The sequence below is a fragment of the Octopus sinensis genome, linkage group LG16 (genome assembly GCF_006345805.1).
Source record: "Octopus sinensis linkage group LG16, ASM634580v1, whole genome shotgun sequence".
Taxonomy (NCBI): Eukaryota; Metazoa; Mollusca; class Cephalopoda; order Octopoda; family Octopodidae; genus Octopus; species Octopus sinensis.
Window position 1 is genome coordinate 49,322,052 of NC_043012.1, and position 12,436 is coordinate 49,334,487.

Consider the following 12,436-nt stretch of genomic DNA (forward strand, 5'->3'; position numbering starts at 1 on the left):
AGAATCTCGTATTGAATGATGTACTGGAAAAAAAAATGCGTTTGTCTAAAAATAATAGCCTATATCATCTCCATCTTCAATCACTGTTCTTTTCCCTTTCGCTTTCTATGTTTGTGTCTATGTGTATGAGAGTCTGACTATTTGTACGTGTATGAATGTACGTGTCTGTACATCCATATTTCTGAGTGTGCTTGTGCATGTTTAATTGTGTGTGTGTGTGTGTGTGTATGTGCTTGCATTTATTCCAGTGTCTTCATGACTGTGTTATATAGCCCTGCGTTTAGTAGTATAGACATGTATGTACTCCTGTATGTCTGTTCGCGTATTTATAGGTGTAGCCTCAAAAAAACAAAAAAAAAAAACAAATGCATGTGCGGACGCGCGTGTTTACTCTACTATTTATATGAATATCTGCAAAGCTATGTGTCTGTGCAAATATGTGATGTGCAAGTCCCTGTGCAAATATATGTGCACGATGTGCAATCAGTATATATATATATATATATATATATATATATATATATATATTCTTATTCAAGGATATACCTTCCATTAAACTGTGAATTTATAAGTTTTTCTCTTCTTTATAGATACACTATGTAAGTGTCTAAATGACTGAACAGAGGTCCCTGACCTCAGGAAGTCTCTAGTGCGAATCGTTGGCTTTTAGGATTTTTTCTTTCCTCGAGTGAAAATCGATATAATCGATTCTATATCCCATTGTTCCTCCAGATATCGATCCACGATAAGAGAGGAAAGAACATAACTGACACTGTCTGCTTTCAAATAACTAGAGTACTAAGACAGCGTGTGTGTAGATAAATCGTAAGTTCACACAGGTACTGTCTAAGAATAATCTCAGCTTCAATGACAAGCCATGGTCTCTACTTGCAAGAAGAACTTGCGAAGTTCTCACCTGATTTCTTAATTATTGCTGTATTCGATCCAGTAGCCAGCTTCAAACATTAAAAGATGTTGAACTTCAAATGCTCGTTAAATTGCTTGCCTCGCGTAATTAAAAAGGACGGTACAAATTCCGAAAACTCTTACCTAGTTCAAAGTAAATTGATGAGGCAAATGTGCTTTGAATTTTTCTTTAGTGAATGGCCTTCATCGTCAGGTCATTTTACGCCGTATTAGAACCATGTTTTCAGACATCTATGCACAGAGAATGATCGACTATTCATTGCCGAATAAATGTTTGGGAAGTAAAATTAATTGGATCCATGGTGTGAAAACTATCTCGGAAAATATCAAAAGATTTTATTAACAATACATCAACTTCAAAAAAGGAATAATTTTGGATTTGGCATTTCACTGCATATTGATTTAACAGGAACAAGATTTGAACTGGCGGTACAAGCAGTAATTCGACAAGCAACTTCGTTTTTAGAGAGTGTACGATGTAATCGATTAAAGCATAACAAATTTTTCTGTTAGTAATGTTCTTCATTTAGACCGCTCTGTGATTTTAACAAAGGACATTGCTTGCTGCCTCTCCGATCAGAATAAGGTCTCTATTTTTTCTTGCTTTTTTGCATTATTCGTTTTTAATCATTTTGACACAGCTTTGTTCAGAATATACAGACATCAATTTATGCATTTCATCATGCGCCGGCACTTGATTATGAAAAACATGCAACAAATGTTGACTAAATCAAAATAAAAACTGGTTTACTATCAGAGAGACTAACCCAGCAAAATGACATAAAAAATCTGCGCATATCACACATTGCTTGATTCAGATTTTGTTTTGTATTGATAACAAATCTGTAAAGTGAGTAATATTCCAAAGAAGAATATTTCTTCCAGAAAGCCACCTCGTTTCAAAATGTACAGGCATGGAAGACCGTTGTTACTGAAGCAAATATTTTTCGGCTTCGTTTATGAAGTCAAAATCACATTCTTTATTCGTATTTTTATTACCTTGTAGACACCCTTTCATATTACCATTCACATAGCCCAAATGACTGCTCGATAACCTAGAATCTCTGATCAAGGTTTTAAGTATTACGAGTTATTGATGGAGGCGGTGATGCACTACACATTTTTCTTCTGAGCTCGGCTTCTTTTCTGAACCACATTCATGACTGGATAAAAATCATATCCTGATTTTCATTATCTGTCATCAGGTATGTGCCCATCTTTAAATTATTCGGCAGTTACATTTGATTCTGATTCCACTTCTGCGTGGAAGACACTGACAAACCTCAGGAAAAGTTCTTTAATAATTTCTTCGATTTTGACATACAGATGCAATAAAAAAGATATGTATTAGATACGGCATGTGACCGACAGCTGTCACTGGAAAAAAATGCTTCGAGTCAGTCACAAATAATAACTTAATTTCTTTGACACAACCTTTCAGAAATTATTTTTCGTTTGTAGTGAGAAATATACAATGCTTTTCCAGTTTACATTTCTGCAAATATTCATATAATCTGAGGTCTAAATCAGATTTCTATTCGAAATACTGAAAGATTTAGTCACCACCATCTTTCAACTTATACTATTGATTCAGTAGAAATATGAATTCGATCTTATACATTTTCTCTTGATAGCATTTTTCTTTAAAGCATAAAATGCAAAAATAATCTGAATTACATGGATTTTAGCAATTCTCACAACCTAACATGGACAGATATTGACTAACGAGGTTAGCCAAATTTCGCAGTCAAATTTCCCTTATATCATACCATAGCAACATCGAAACTGTGAAATATTCTTCCTATTTTTACTATTACAAGAATGCAATTTAAAATGTTCTTGCCATTTCTAATGAATCAAGGAACCAACTTACATAAGCCTTTCAAAATTATGCTGACTAAATTTCTTAATCTCTAGGCAAGGAAGAACAAAATTAATGGAGAGAATGCTTTAGCGAAATATGAAAAATGCATCTGATTGGAATGTTCCGTACAATAAATGGCAGACACTTGTGTGACTGACATATAAAAGTAGTAACGTCTGCAACTGAACAAAATTACTACAACTTGAATATCAACATTGAATACTTAACTTTATACGATGTATCAATAGCTGGAGACGGCAAAAGCGCTTACACACAAAATCCTTCCTCCGTCAAGTTTGTGTGAATAAATTAGCTTTTAAAGGTTAATCGGATAATTTTTAATTTAAACTATTTCAAATATACACACACTTATATATATATATATATATATATATATATATATATATATATATATATATATATATATATATATATATCTGATATATGTAAGTGTTAGTGTTTATATACATGTATGAGTGTGTGCGTTTGAGTCTGTGAGATGTATATGTATGTGCGTGTGCGTGTGATTGCGAGTGTGTATGTGTATGTGCGTGCGTGTAATGTAAAGTTTGAACACAAAAATTTAAACCTCGCTTTGAAAAGAAAATAAAGTAGTTATAAACGGCGGTGCATCAGCATGGCCGCAGCTCTGAGCTGAAAAGAAAATACATCAAGAATTTATCTGCCTCGGAGCAGAATCGATCAAACTACAAGACTACATAAACCTTAATGGAAAATAAAGTCATCTTGTTTGTCTATAGCTCAATCCCTAATAGGTGAAGGGCATTATTATGAATTAACCACCTATAAGGCAGCGAGCAGGTAGAATCGTTAGCACGCCGGACGAAATGCTTAACGGCATTTTCTCCATCTTTACGTGCGCGCGTGTGTATATGTATATATATATATATATATAATATATATATATGTATGTATGTATATGGAAAAATAGATATAGCTACATATACACATATATAAACATACATACATACACACACGTATATACATATATATATATATATATATATATATATATATATATATATATATATATGTCTGTAACCATGCGCTTTTGCATATATGTTTATATATTCATGAGTGTGTGCGTGTATATACCATATATAACAATGCATATAGTATGTGAAATATATGTATGTATATATATATGTATATATATATATATAACAATGTGTATAGTATGTGATATATATGCATGTATATATATATATATATATATATATATATAACAATGTGTATAGTATGTGATATACGTATATATATATATATATATATATATATATATATATATATATATATACACCTATATATATATATTTATACACACACAAACACACACACACATATACACATATACACATATACACATATATGCATGTATACATACATATCGGCGTGTTTTGTCGGCGTGTGCAGGTATTAGTTAAACATCAATGACTATTTACTGACCCCCGACCTATCCATCATAATTTTATTATATACAACCAACCTCTATATATAACTGACAAAATTATGCCGCGACATATGTTCCCGTTTATTTACAGCAGTAATATATCAATGTCAATTTTAGTGAAATGACACAATAGCTAACAACTTACGTCCTCTTATTTGGTCACTTTATTTCTCTTATTCATTTTTCTGAATTGGCATTAATATTTATTTAAGTCGGACAATCATTCATATATCTTATCTTGATATAACATGTCGTATCGTCTGAATAACAGCCATTATCTAATATTTTTTCTTTGCGTATGAAAATAATTTTCAAATTCCAGTTTCTAATTACTCTTTAATACTTACTTAAATTTGTCCTTTAGCTGTTTACTATCCCTCTCTTAAATTCTATATAATCTCTTTTCTTTTCTTTTTTCCTAATTTCCGCCCTTTGTTGACACTTGTAGTTACCTTCACGCTACAACGAAGAAACAGATGTATTAAGTTTCAGGTGAAACACACAAGATCTTTTATGCTTCTTTTAACATTGAACATTTATCAGCTCCACTGCAGTTTTCAACGATATTCATACTTCATGCTCCAACGTTATTGTCGTTATCATCAACACCTTTTGAAATTCTCAGCTGTCACCCAGCAGCCTGCTTCACTGAATCGTCTCAGATGCACTCTAGCGACTAACCTACTGTCCAGCGAACTACAAAGAAGTATTTAATACACAGCAGACTTACACTCGGATAATCTTTGATCAAAACACGAAATAAAGCGTATCTTTGTGTGTCGAAAAGTTGACAGAAACTATTCTACTCAGGTTTAATATAAAAACCACCTCAGTTTCAAAACTTTTACAATGTGATTTAACTACTCAATATAGACATTATTCATGTTGTCAATAATTGTGTAAGAAAAAAAATAACGATTTCTGCATCAAAAGTCATTCTACTTGAGCAGACATTTTGACGAGCAAAAAACCATGTTGCTATTAAACCAGTTGGTTGACTCGAATATAGATAACACAGAGAAAAATAAGTCACATGATATCTCTTTATTGTAGCTAAGCTTACTCATCTTCTTTATTAATATCCTATAATATTTAACTGCATGAAAGAATAAAATAATTTCTCAGACAGGCATGAAGCAGGAGAAACGTACAATTGGGTTATTGTTCAGTGATTCAATATAACAGATCCGTCTCTTCTGCTAGATACGAACGCAAGATCTTGAAATCAAGTTTTCCGTCCATTATTTATCTTCTCTACCTAAAATCCTCAAGATTTTCATTACGCTTGAACTGCCAGGTGATAAGCTTCAAATTTATAATATTTAACGAGAAAGTTCGCGAGAAGACCTGGCGTTCATGCCTTTCTTGATGAATATGATGAGAACGGTGACACAAAATGGCTTTAACTTATTGATTCAATTTGAGTTACAACTGCAATTTCATGTGAACTCGTTTTAGCTCAGCAAAATTGATTAGTAGAAGTTAGAAAATGGATAAATGTAAAGATGTTTGATCAGATATCAATGATTTATTGAAATGTTACACAAGCTTAGTCTACTTTATTCAAGCACAACTGTGATAAATGCATTATATTCTATTAAAAGGAATATGCAGGAGATTAAGCTTAACTTAACAAACAATACTTTTAATTCATAGTCTACTATAGCTTCAATTAAATGTTGAATGTTTGATAAGTTCGGAATATTGAAACTATGCCACTAATAGACTGAATTTACAGAATTCGTATCAGCACTTTCGCGTCTTTCTTTGATTGTATTAGTTTTTCAAACATTTCATAGCATAAACTAGTGGCATCAATTATTCTAAATATGAACGTTAACCTCTGTCTGTAGCAATGCGAGCGTAATCGATATGTGAAGTAGCTATAATAAATTCACTATTCGGCCAACCAGTATATATATTTGCATTTGCATTGTGTTTTGAATATTTCAACAAATATTTGTAGATATTCAAGAATTCAAAATTACCCGCAATCGACACCATCCTCCAGGACATTCCCCTATTAAAAGGGATCACAGAATGAATTTAATCCTCCAAACGCACACCAAATCTATGAAAAGTCTCCTAACACAAACCCAAGTACGTTCGACAACAACACTGAAGCCGTCTGTAAAAAATGCGGAATACCTAACTGTGGTATATGCGTTAACCTAATTGAAAGATCAGAAATCTCTTCCAAACATAGTCAACGTTTTATAGTGAAAATCAACTTCACGTGTGCTTCGGAGACTCAGATATATGCATTAACTTCTTCTGGGTTTCGAGAGAAATACATAGGCCAAACCAAAAACAATCTATGTCAAAGGATGCTTCTACATAGAACCCAGATCAAAATTCAGAAATACAGAATTCAGAAATCGTTTGTGCCAATAACAAACAAACCAGCTCCAGAATGTTCTCCTCTATCAATTCAAGGACGATGCAAACTAGTCAGCACATTAGTGAAATATCTATCACAAAATACAAACCCCTTTTGAATACGTCCACCACAAATGACACTATTACAAGGGCCTTAGAATAATATCCACGAAAATATTAAAAGCGATATATTCAGAACAGTCACTACCCATGAATTTATTCAGAACAATTCCAATCACTACTATTACAACCACAACGGGTCACTTTTAGGTCACTTGACCATTTAAGAGGATTCCACCAACATCCTACTACTGTCATACCCCTCCCGCATTCTTCTTCTTCTTCTTCTTCTTCTTCTTCTTCTTCTTCTTCTTCTTCTTCTTCTTTTTCACCGCCACTTCCTTTCTCAACTACTACTGCTGCTTAAACAATCACAAACAAGAATTCATATCAAATATTAGGACTACTACTACCTGCTGCCCACTACCTAGAACTCACATGAGTAAAAGAGAGAGAAAAAAGTAGACAGAAATAATGAAAACCTCCCTTGCATTTGAAAACTATGGAAATATTTTTAAAATCATTTCATTTAATTTTTTCCACAATTTAATTGTTTTCCATGCTTTACTCTTAGTTGAAAAAACCGTAAAAACTGAAACCGGTACTAAAATGTTCTTCATGATAAAATCATTTTAGCTTTAAGTACCATGTCTTATTTTCCTTTTATATATGACAATCATAAAGAGACAAAGAAAATTCTTTACCACGTCTTTAACAGTTTATTACAGTTGTTTCTGTACCTGTTCTATTTGCAGAAATTTGAAGGGAAAATGCACGTAATGTTTGCGGTTTTAGACATTACAAAGGTCCTTCATTAGACTTACATACCTAGAGAGAAAGGGAAAGAGAGAAAGAAAGAGAGAAACGAACACACAGACGTTCAGAAATACATACATATACATAATATACATATAAACACATACCCATACCCATGTATGTATGTGAATGATTTTGTCACTAACAAAAATAAAGTAATATTCAATGTCCTTAAAATTGTACAATATAGCAGTAAACTTATTCAATCGTCCGTACATACTTTGCTCAGTTGCCTGGGGGCTCCAAGCATTGGGCTGTATAAACGGTAAGGCCTTACACGTACTCTGCTTGAATCCCCGACCCAGCTGCCACTTACGCACACACGCACAATTATATATATATATATATATATATATATATATAATATATATATATATATATATATAATATATATATATATATATATATATATATATATTTTAGTATATATATATATATACACACACACATATATACATATATACATACATACATACATGCATACACACACACATATATATATATATATAATATATATATATATATAATCTCCTTTAGAGAGACTTAGAAATTTTAATATTTCTATATATATATGTATATATGTATATATTATATATATATATGTGTGTATATGTGTGTTTGTGCATGCGCATATATGCATAGAAACTTCATGAGTGTACGTGTTTGTGCAAATACAGTGTGTGTGTTTGTGTGTGAGTGTGTGTGTGTGTGTGTGTACGTGCGTGTGTGTATAGGGACAGTTGTACATACATTGGTATTATATGCTGCATAACAAATCTATATTCATGCATCCATGCAAATATATATATGAAAAGAATTCAAGTGTATTTTGCTACATTACACACAACTACATTAAAACTCTCTCTCTCTCTCTCTCTCTCACACACACACACACCACATACATACACACACAAACAAACAGACACACTATTGTCAACGTTTTGCGCCAATTTCCTATAAAAAATGTTTGTTCGAATTGCATGAACGAATAATGCTCCAGGAAATTTTAAGCATAAATTGAAGTATTTTAAGGATTAAACAGATTGTGTGATGAAGTTTATAATGATGTAATTTCTTTATTTAAACCGGAAATTTATAATCATTTGGTTTAAATCCCTTTTGCTTCAACGCAAAAAGGAGACAGGCTGTCGACGTTTCCTTCTCTACTACGCTCTTGACAATCATATATTCTTGAGGTGCATCTCACAATCAATTCTTTTATCATCATAAATACAAATATTTGATGAAATACTGTCATAGATGAAATACGTATACGCTCATATCACAATATGTGTGCCTGTGTATGTGTGTGTGTGTTTCTTGGGGTATGATCTGCTCACTGAAATTTATATGTATCACATATATAGTGTTATATTGTACTGTGTTATATGAAATTATTTAGTTAACATATCTATTATATAAAATCCGTTCTGTCTGTCTGTGTGTGTGTCTTCTAGGATCTTGGGTATCTTCTATCTGATTTAGCTCAAATTTGATATGTAGATACCGATGGTATCAGGGCGTGTATAAGTCTTGAAAAAATTACAAAAATCGATTCCAGGTGAGAATGCGATCGACAAAGCCGTTTTTGTCCTGCTTTTCTTCCGCCAACCTGTACATAACTGCACCTTCCATTTTTTGTTGTTTTTGTACTGCTTAAAGGCCCGTTTCTTTCCTGCCAAGCTTACTGCTTAAACGATGTTTGTGTTCTACCAGTCAACAGCCTTATCATTGCTGGTGCTTTAAACTCTTCGGTTGCATATTTGTGTGAATAAAATCGTTTTTCTTTGGAATAGAAAAAAGTCTGTCTTTATTTCTCCTTTTGCTGGTGTCTCAAATTTAGGATATATCAGTGTTTCTCAAAGGGGAGGCCTATGGGACGGTCAGAGAAGTTGTTTTGAGAAAATTTGCTTTTATATGTTTGACAACTCGGGGGCGTTTTGCTCGTATGTATATATATATTAAATGTGGTTTCCATTCGGTAGTATGTATACATGCATATACGTATCAAAGCATATCTACATATATTTATATGCGGTGTATTATCTAATGCCGTGTTACACGCATTATCGTAAACTGTTTTACTTTTATATTTAAGACACTTATGTATTCTTTTTATTGTATTTTTCTTGTAATTTCTTCCATTTTTACATATTGAGTGCACGGTACGTATGACAAACTCAGCATATGTATATGTACGACGGATACAGAAGAGATAATAAAAAACGGTCTTGGCTTTTTTAATTAAATGACGTGTCATTCAAATTGCTCATTTTGATAGAATAACTCTTCCTCTATACATGGTACACAGCATAGGTCCATTGCAAACAATGCTTTTATGTTGTCGTTGAAAGCCAGCTTCCGAATCATCTTCGAAGAAATTCAAGTATACACTGTTGTACACACTTCTTAGCATCAAATTCCACCTCATTTGTGTCATCTAGCTTGTACCCTCGAAGATTTTCCTTCATTAAGCCGATCAAGTAGCACATGGAGGGTGCAAGGTCTGGTCTGTACAGTGGATATGGTCTGTCCAATGAAGATAGCGTTTTGAAGACTGCCTGATTTGTTGCCATTTATCTCCCTCCTATTGGTTGCGTTCAGCTTTTTATGTCTCTATGAACCACACCCTGTTCACATGTCAGCCACGCTCCAGAAATTCAGGCTAAGGTGAATGATTGTCATCTCCAATGTTGTCGCCATGACTTTCTCTGCCGATCAGCCGGCTCTTAACATTCTTAGGTCTTGCAAAAGTATCAGAAAGTCATTCTATGAACGTAGTTGTCGTATCCAGTACATGAAAATACGCATCCATTCTATCCCCTGTCACCAGATCGGCAAAAGATAAAACGTGTCTTCATTGGTTTCAAATGTTTCCAGCTTATCAGATGAGACATTCATGCTGTTCTCCTTGAAATCAGATGTTAACTGCCACCATTTTGTTCACAATTTTCTGCACATAATCTTACACCGTCTTCAGTAAAACATTATTGGAATCATATTTCAGTTGTACAGCAGTCTATGACTCGTCTGTCTGACTGAGTGAATATGTCCATTAACTGACGAGTCGAGTCAGTAGTCACAGTTGATGGTCTCACATTACCTGGTTTCTCTTCAATACATGTTTTCCCTATTTTAAAGTTCTTTATCCCTCTGTTCACATTGTTCTAGTCAATGGCATGAACTCTGTAAAATATATGTGGCCTTCTGTGGATGTCAGATAGCCTACACCTCTGTGGAGGCGTGTGGCTCAGTGCTTCGAGTGTTGGACTCCGTTGTATTCATGAACAAAGCACTCTATTTCACGTTGCTCCAGTACAATCAGCTGAAAAAATTGAATAACCCTGTGACGGACTGGCGTCCCGTCCACGTGGGGAATATAAACGCCATGAAAACTGGGAAACCGGCCCTATGATTATCTATGACTCAGGAAGGATGCCTGCGCCTCTCTTACTTTAAGATCTTCAGGTCGACGAGCTACTTTTGATTTGAACCCATTATTTTCCTGTAATGAACAAAAACAACAGTTGCAACACGAATGATTTATGTTAGTAAATAAAGAAAGGTCAAACAAACTTATTTTTCAGTACAACACACTTATTGTAGTTGTAGAATATGTACATACAGTGTATATTGTTTACAATACATTATATATTACATATCTCTTTTAAGGCGGTGAGCTGGCAAAATCGTTAGCACGCCAGGCGAAATGTATAGCGGTATTTCGCCTGTCTTTACGTTCTGAATTGAAATTCCGCCGAGGTCGACTTTGCCTTTCATCCTTTCGGGGTCGATAAATTAAATACGAGTTGCGTACTACGGTCGATCTAATCGACACGCTCCCTCCCTCAAAATTTCAGGCCTTGCGCCTATAGTAGAAAAATTGTCTTTTCTATGGGATGCATATTTTGTAGAATATATTTTATTATTCATATTACAAGAGAGTTTAGTTTACTTCAGATCCTCCTGCATTTCATTTTGCTATGTAATTACATATTATATAATTGTTTATATAATTTTTGTTATATTGATGATTTTTATTAGTTATTCAGGGATAGAAAGGCATCTGCTTAGAATTTTCAGGACCTGCGAGGAAGTTAGAAGGAAATGAACAAACTACCCACATATTGAAGACCTGGTCCACACGGTGCTGCAAAACCGGACGACGGAGTAAGTTAACTGACAAAACCTTAAGACGCAAATTTCTACAACAGATAGCGTGAAACAACAGGCTTTGACGTTATAAATCCTCTTTTACCCCACCGTTGTGGACTAGAACTTTCACTACCCCCCCCCACACAAACAAACACACACACACACACACACACACACACACAAACGTACATACATGTTAGTCAAGGATTATGAGAGGTTAAGAGATATTCATTTTTCTATATGGTTACAGCCGTTTCGTAACCTTCTGCTTGTAACATTAATTTCAATGTGCATGTTAGGATCAATATGTATGCATATGCATGCTCAGTAGTATGTAATACAGAAATCTAACTCATTATTTCACCAGAAGATCAAGGTTACATCTATGTTATACACTCTAGAATAATGCTACAAACCAACAATTTTGATCATGGGGATACTTTTAAAGCTCAACTTCTCTCGTTTGACACGAGTAAACTCAGGAAGTTCAATTAAAATTTTATCGCAGTATTACGATGCATTATCTTTACTACTTCCTTCATGAAACTCGTGGCCTCTATAAGGCAAATGCTTACATTGCCCATTGGTACGAATTTACAGGTACGAATGTGAGTGAAGAACTGGCTTGAATCCGTTCTCTTATATTCCAAGTAGAATTTGTGAGAAGCCTTCCACTTAAGTCACCGGCTCGGAAGACGATCCACATAGTCCAATCCCCCGATATATCCATTAAAAGTGGAACATATGGTACTAGAACTAAATGG